Raw genomic sequence first — 9,133 nt, forward strand, 5'->3', positions numbered from 1 at the left:
CCATAATACACACAACACACTATGACTTGTGTCCACACACATCTAACCCTAGCTAATGTCCACACACTATGACCAGCTAGACGCGGTCATTTATGTCTCACACATATTCCTACCTAACATGCCAGCACATAACATAGCTGGCTCACACTGACATCGAGCTTGAATCTCAACAGCCCCTCTCAAGCTCATGATGTACTGCCATAGATGAAGATGTAGATGAGCTTGGGATATCAAGGCTCTCAACACTCCCCCTCAAGCTCATCCCACGTACTCCCAACATAGTACGGAAGTACTCAAACTTCTCCCTGCTAAGTGGCTTTGTAAAGATGTCTGCCACCTGCTCTCATCAGTCTTCACATACTGTAGATCCACTGTACCATCCAACACTTTCTCTCTGACAAAGTGATAATGGACCTCTATGTGTTTGGTCCGCGTATGAAATATTGGATTCTTGGCCAACTGTATACTGCTCATGTTGTCACAATGAATGACAACTTTGCCATCAATAGGCTCACCCAAATCTGCCAAGAGACTCTTTAACCAAATTCCTTCACAAGTAGCAATGGCTGCACCTCTGTATTCAGCCTCTGTACTAGATAAAGCAACTGTAGGTTGCTTCTTGCTACTCTAACTCACCACGACACTTCCAAGTGTAAAGGCATAACCACTAGTAGACCTCCTGTCATATGAGCTACGTGCCCAATCAGCATCTGTGTAGCCATGTATATCCAAGCCTTTACCACTCTCATAAAGAAGACCATAATGTGCAGTGGTCTTTACATATCGCATAATGCGTCTCACTGCATCCAAATGAGGTTTTCTGGGGCTCTGCATAAACTGGCTTACTAGCAACACTGCATAACTCAAATCCGGGCGTGTGATAGTCATGTAAATGAGACTACCAACCATCTTCCTGTACATAGATGGATTATCTAACTCCTCACCAAAATCAGCCCACAACTTCACATTCTGCTCCAAAGGTGTACTCATAGGCTTACACCCTGTCATGCCATATTTTGCCAACATATCCAATGCATATTGGCGTTGCACTAACCATGTACCTGCATGGTCTTTGATCACTTCAACTCCAAGAAAGTATCTCAACTCACCCAAATCTTTCATGTCAAATTGCCCACTCAATGCTTTCTTGACATGCATCACATCTGTACCATGTTCACCTGTGATAATCAAGTCATCCACATAGATGACAAGTAAAACAATTCCATGATCTGTTTTCTTCACATAGAGTGAAGAATCTGCTGTAGAAATCTGAAATCCAAGGGAGATAAGATATCTACTCATCTTATCACTTCAAGCACGAGGTGCTTGCTTCAAACCATATAAAGCCTTTTTCAATCTACATACATGAGTGGGATACTTTGGGTGTACATAACCTTCTGGCTGTGCCATATACACTTCTTCTTGTAGATCACCATTTAGAAATGCATTTTTCACATCCATTTGATGCATTTCCCAACCATTAGCTGTAGCCATAGCAATGACTGCTCTTACTGTTCCCATCTTTGCCACTGGACTAAATGTTTCATCATAGTACAAACCTTCGGTTTGTGCATAACCCTTAGCTACCAATCTTGCTTTATGTCACTCAATGGAACCATCAGACTTGCATTTCACTTTGTAAACCCATTTACAACCAATAACATTTTTGTCCTGTGGTAATGCAACCAAATCCCATGTGTCATTATGAACCAATGCGTCCATCTCAACATCCATTGCTTTCTCCCATACATGCTTTCCAATAGCTTCTATATAGCATGTAGGTTCCACATGCTTCACCAAAGATGTCATATATGCATAATGCATAGCAAAATCACGGTATGTCAACCTGTCACAACTGGATATCTGACCCTTTGGGATCTCCGCAATGCATGCGGATCACTCTGAACACCTGCCACTCTAGCATGTGGTGGCACATATCTATCCTGCCTAGCACCAGCAGGTGTGCGTAAAACGGGTATACCAAGTTCCTCATCCAAACTCTCTGAACTTGATGACTCAACCTGTAATTCCAATGCCTTCAACCTTCTTCTTTCCTTTGTCCAGAGCACTACTCCCAGTGCTCACACTCTCATGCCTCAAACGTCCTGACCATGGACGTACAGTACTACTCTCAGCCTCTCTTGCTGGCCCAGACATAGAAGTAGAACTAGAACTTGCTTGTGGCAAGTTCACATGCACATCAGCTTCAAGTGACTCAATGACACCCTCATCCTTTGCTTTGTACCAACTAGCAAGCTCATCAAACACCACATCTCGTGAGATAACCACTTGTCTAGTTTGTGGATTGTAACATTTGTATGCCTTACGATCCTGTGCATATCCAACAAATACACACTTTTCTGCCTTAGGATCCAACTTCCTTCTTCTTTCATCAGGCACATGTACATATGCTATGCATCCAAAAACTTTGAGGTGTCCAATGTCTGGCCTAAAACCTGTAAGCCGCATCTCTAGCGTACTTCCATGTATGGCTGCTATAGGTGTTTTATTCAGTATTTACACCGCGGTAGCACAAGCTTCTGCCCAATAATAATCTGGCATGCTCTTTTCATTGAGCATTGCCCTAGCCACTTCACATATGACTCTATTCTTTCTCTCAGCCACACCATTTTGCTGAGGTGTATACCTGCAAGTCAATTGTCTTCTTATTCCATGCTTTCTCAAGAAATGCGCAAAAGCATTTGAGGTGTATTCACCACCTCCATATGTCCTCAAACACTTAATCCAAGAACCATATTGCTTTCCTACAAAAGCTTTGAAATCCATAAACTTTTCCAACACTTCACTTTTCTCTCTGAGAAAGTATATCCATGTCATTCTGCTGAAATCATCAATGAATGTCACATAATATAAACTGCCTTTGATAGATGGGTTTTGTGCAGGACCCCATACATCATTGTGTACTATCTCAAGTGGCCTGCTACTCATGTTGCCTTCTCTAGGAAACCGCAACCTCGCCTACTTTCCAAACTGACAGGCTTCACAAACATGCATATTCCCATCATACTTGAATCTAGGCAGCCCACTAACAATGCCTCTTGCCTGCATGTTCTTTAACCTTTGTATATTGACATGCCCAACCCTCTTATGCCACATATCAATGTCCTGTGCCACATTTCTGCTTTTAGAGAACATGGCTGATTTTAACTCAGGAATCCCAGTATCTAGCTTAAACAACCTGCCTTCTTTCTTGCCTTTAGCAATGACTCTACATCCATGTTTGAAATCCTCAACGAAGCAACCATGCTCATTGAAACGAACCTATAATCCTTGTTCCACCATTTGACCAACTGAGGCCAAGCTTTTTGACCAACTGAGGCCAAGCTTTTTGTAATCGAAGGCACATACAATACATCTGACATAGATTTTGTTTAACCATTGTGCATAACCAATGGTACACTTCCAACATGTGTAATGGCATGCTGAGTATCATCTCCTGTCTCCACATAGCCTTTCACATCCATAGGCTTCATATGCTCAAATCATTCACCATGACAAGTCATATGGTTTGATGCTCCAAAGTCCATATACCAAGTGTCATCATTTTCAGCATTTGTCATCATAGATCCCACAACATGTTTCATGGCAAACAAGTGATTTGCGCTGCCATCATTACTGCTTGATGCATGATTTCCACCATGTTGTGCATAATTTCTACCATAATGTCCACCACGTTGTGCTCTACTCCCTCTCAAATCATTCTGTTTGCGGAAACAATCACTTGCCATATGACCAAATTTCCCACAGTAATGGCATTTCACATCTTGCATAGATGTTTGTTGGCCTTGCCAACATCCTCTACCACGAGGATTACCTCTGCCTCTCTGAGGTGTATATCCACGACCACCGCTAGCACCATATGAAGGCTGAAAATTCTATTGTGGTGACCTGTCTTGCCATCCACGACCATTACCACGGCCATGTGATGCAAATCTCCCCCTGCCTCTAAATCCTCTTTGAGAATAGAAAGCTTGATTTCTGCCATTATCATCATGGCTAGTAGATGCATCCTGAAAAGAATCACTGAGTTTGATTTCCTCAACAAGCAAGAGTGAAACCAACTCATCAAAACCTGGTAAACCTCCTGTACTCTGAACCGAGATGGATGTATCAAAAGATTTATATTCCTTACCAAGACCACGCAAGGTAATGTCTACCAAATCATCATCAGGCATGGGGGCATTTATTGTTGCCAATGCATCTGCAAACTTCTTTATTTCTTGCACATAATCATGGATGCTCCTTCTATTCCGCTTCACATTATGTATCTGTTGTCGCATTCTGTTTTGTGAAACATATTGATGTTATTTTGTATTTATGTTCCATGTAGAGATATTGCTGGGGGGATATGATGGGATATGAAGGTGGTGCTGAGAAATGTAGAGCAGGTATATTCAAACATGTTGTTAAGTTATCCGATATATCAAAGCTGCTAGAAGATCCCACATGCAAAATAGCTAAGCAAATCCAAAACAAAATTTCTGGAGAGCTGCAAAATATGGTAAGCCCCATACAGATTATGGATGCATGTGATAGTGCTGGTGTCAGTAGGAAGGGATATGAAGCCATTTACAGGGTGTTTACACTAGGTCATCGTGCTAAAGGACTTCTTCGACCCATGCTATTAACTCCATACAGTGTAACCATGGCAAGAAAAAGTGCAAACTCAGACATTGCGAACATGTTAGGTGGCTACCGTCATGTGGAGGATGCTCTGCATGTATGTACTACAAAGGTATTTAAATACAACAAGTACAACAATGTCTTTATTGATTTAAGGACCCTTCAAAGAGCTATGATTTCTTATTATGGTCTAAGCATTGAGGAATGCCAAGGTTAGGCTGTGTTTGTGTTAAAGCTTGATGAGTGTAGGAAAATTAGAAAGAGTCAGCCTAACACTTATGAACAGGGCTATCAAAGGAAATCTGGAACAGGATGATAATCTTCTTGGCTGTAGTGCACAAGCCTCAAATTCCAACACGGGAAGGCAATCTCAGGGAAAAGATTACTATGGAGTGCAATCAGAAAAGAATATATGGTGGTTGTCAGCATTTGAGCTTCCACAGGAGACGAATGATACATTACGATGGTACCTTACCCGAATAGGCATCCCAAATGTCATATCATTGCAATCAAAAGGAGAGACTTTGCATGTGGAATATGTAGGAACATTTACAGTTGAGTGGCACATGGTAGGGGATTTAAAGACATTGAAATGTATGCTAGGATGCAAGCTAGGAGCAAATACTTTTTTTCCATGTATTTATTACTGCCATTCAAAATCAGAGTATATTGAATGCGGCAAAGCTTCAGGCAAGGTTGCAACCACCAAGACAACCAAATCTCATGCAAAGGGCAAGAAAAATGTACAACCACCTTCAATGAGTACAAGGCAAAACAAAGATCCAAAGAAACCTATTGAATGGGTTAATGGCATTATGAATTGTAATACCAATTGTCCGCCTCAATCGTGATCAAGAAGATATCTCATGGAGCCCTATATTAGAGATTCCACTTTCCCGTGTTCATATTTGCACGCTTCATGCTAGGTTACGCATAATGGACAAATTACTGAAGTTACATATCAATTATGCATGGAATATGGAGCCTGAACATCTTCGCACAACGAATGCATCAGTAAGCGGAAAGATGTCCTTTCAAGCGTGGGGCTTCATGGTGGTGCTGTAAAGTTAACTAAGGATACTAAAAAGTCAAGACCAGGTCAGGATAATCCAAACAAAATATGCATGGGTGGGTCCAAAGCAAGACACCTTCTCTCAAATTACGAGGGGTAGAATAGTCACACAAAATATGAGATATGGAAGGCAATTTGTGAATGCACCACTTATCGTGGGAATAATGCAGAGCTTGGTCTCAAGCATGCAAGGCTGTGGGAGTCACTTGATAAAATGATTCAATTGCTAGAAAAGGCTCCACTAGTTGCTGAGGAGATTATACAAACTTAAAGACTGCAATACATACATTTACTCAACAAATGGTTGATGCATGGGGAGAAACACATATCACCCACTATATGGTATTTACCTTTCTATCTATTTACTGATATTCATCGCCAAATAGTAAAATTCTGATATGATCTTTGTTGCAGCACATTATATTTGCCCACACACAGTTTTTTCTCGACCAATATGGTCCAATGGCAATTTGGAGCACCCAAGGAATGGAGCACTCTCATTATCAAGCTAAGGCAGCATACTTTAAGCACACGCGACATTGTGGAGGTGGTAAGGAAAAAAGCAATGCCTTGCATGAGATGGTTAATTGGTTTTATCGCAGTTTGGGAGGTCGACGCCGACAAAAACCAAAAGGGCAGGTGTTATTACTACGAAAGGTTGTAAAAAATGTCAATCTACAACGAGCAATTGCATGGTGAGCATCAAGTGTCATGCATGGGATGCGTGAGTGGTTCAGTGCGCGTAGGCGTATCAATCAAAAATGGGTTCCATATTAAAAAATTGTAGCCTTTTTTAAGTTAAAGCTTTTTTTTTTAATTTCTAGAGATATATTTTTTATCAATAAGTTTTTTCAAAAACTATATAAACCTGTAAAAGTCAGTTTTAAAAGTACATTTTCATGTTCATTCACTCGTGTAAGTCAATGGATGGCTAGAACTAAGCACACTGCACGCAAAACTGAGAACCCAAACGTACCGTCTGGTGCACACAATTTAATACAGGCAGTCGCTGCGGCACAGGCATTTCAACAAGTGCAAAAACGCATCAAAAAGAAGCATACAAGCATGGACAGAGAGGTAGAGACTCGATACGAAGATGTACAGCCAGATGTGTTTTCAGGACTGGACAATATTGAGGATGTCTCCAAGTAGCCTGGAGACACCGGCTCATTTAGAGCCACGCGTACACCATTCCCCCGACCTCTCTCAGAGGCTGAGCAGCAGCAGCGTGTGCTTGAAGCAGGGATTTCATAAACGTGTTCACAAATTCGTGATCACGTTAACAAAACGTGTTATTAACATTCTAAAACATGTGATCACAACATATATTCACAAGACTTGATCTCTTACCGGCCAAAACTTACTATTCCTGTAAACTCGTCGGGATTCTTTGTTTCTTGGCGGGCCCCGCTGGGAAACAAAGAATCCCGAGAGACGGGCATATTTCTTATTAATAAAAGGCACCCGACACCCTCCAGCCAGCTTTTTGGGAAGATTGTCCTTGTTTTGGGGGCGTCACATCTTTCCTTGAAGTGCTTATAGAGCTCCCAGTTGGCTAGGAGCGTCCTCTAGGGAAGAACATCCTTATCTTAGGGACTATTATCTTTCCTTGTTGGCACTCCTAAGGCTACTGACTAGTCCTCAATTCAAAGAATTGTGGGCAGAGTGTGGTTCGTAGCTAATACTCGCGGAGATTTAGGGACAAAGTTGGAGTCACTTCAACTTTGCGTTCGAGCAGCGCAGGTAGTCTACCTTATTCTGCTCTATAAATGGTTTGATGGAGCCAAGAGTCCTCCTTAGGGGCTTGTATTGGTTCTTGATATTTGATATAGTCTTTATTAGACAAGGGTCTATTGTCCTATACTAGAGTGTTGGGCAAACATAGATCTTTGATTTGCTTTGTCAATGTTAGAGTCTTAGAGAAGGTCTTTTGTCCTATACTAGAGTATTGGGCAATCATAGATCTTTGATTTGTTTAAAGTATCCTTAATTGGGTACGAAAGACATCCTTCATTGGGGGTGCAATGTGCATTGTATGCATGCTGTCAATTACATGTATCTTAATCTTAGAATACACATTTATGCATTCGTCTTGTCTTGTCGTGACGCTAAAAGTCTAGCAAAAATTAATATCTACGGTTCTGTAAGTTGAAAAATAAAACTCCTATAGGCAAAAAACTTTCAGTCATCCTTTGCAGTTAGCATGAATCGTCATGGATGTCTTTCTCTTTTAAAATAAAAACAATAAACAACATATATGACGATCAACATGTATGACGATCTTTTATTTTTGTCAAAATAGATTCAAACTAGTTTTAGATTTTTGCTTGGCTACATTTTAGCTTTTCAGTAATCACTTGGTTTTTTAAGGCTTCTATGTTTCTGTGGTGATATATGTTTTGTAATATGTGAGTGGCTTTGTTGTTACTTCGTTTGTGTATTCATTATTGTATGCTTGCTTGAATAGGTTATTTGAGATGGAAGAAAACATTGGACCTAGCGATACTTCTAATAGAGCTCAAATTCAGAATAGCAGAAAAAAAAGGCACGTGGGATAGTGTGGCAATATGCAATTAACATCGGTGACCGATTCATATATTGGGAGTGTAAGCTATGCAACGCAGTAAAATCAAGTGGGGTGCCTCGATTAAGAGAACACTTTTTAGGTGGAGTGAAGAAAAAAGGTGGAGGATGTACCCACCCCTCTGCACCTGCAGTGGCCAAATGTTTAAGAGATGAAATACAGAAGAAAGACGCAAGGAAATAGTTCTCATCTACTGCCAATGTATCAAGGCAGGAAGAACATTGTTGTTCTAATCATCAAACTCTGGAAGCATCGCGGGCTTGTACTCCGAACTTTAAGGTGCAACTAGAAAGTAATCTACCCAGTGCATCTTCTTGCAAGCGTCACTTTAACATACCCATGCGTCAAACTTCATTGCAGGAAAGCTTACGTAACGGTCTGCTCGATGATGCACAGCTCGCCCTTGCTGAAGCGATCTACTTTTTAGGGAGTGCTATGGTGATGGTGGAGAGTGAGCATTGGAAGAGAGCATGGAAGAAAATCGGTGAATTTGGATCAGGGTTTTCGCCGCCTTCGTATCATGCTATGCGAAATGATCTATTGGAAAAATGCTATGCAAAATGATTTATTGGAGAAATGCTATGCTCAAGCGAAAGAACGTGTACATAGAATAATTCTTAGCAACATAGAGCTTTCTGGATGTAGTATAGTCAGCGATGGATGGTCCAATGTACAAAGAAAACCATTAATTAATATAATGGTTGTTTCACCTAGAGGTGAGACTTTTATGCGCGCCGTGGATTCGGCTGGTGCAATAAAATCTGGGGCGTATATTGCTGGTATCATTGCCTCTATGATAGAAGAAGTGGGTGCCAAAAATGTAGTCCAAATTG

The sequence above is a fragment of the Cibotium barometz genome, chromosome 43 (genome assembly GCF_041138505.1).
Source record: "Cibotium barometz isolate CiBa-2024 chromosome 43, ASM4113850v1, whole genome shotgun sequence".
In the NCBI taxonomy this organism is placed as follows: domain Eukaryota; kingdom Viridiplantae; phylum Streptophyta; class Polypodiopsida; order Cyatheales; family Cibotiaceae; genus Cibotium; species Cibotium barometz.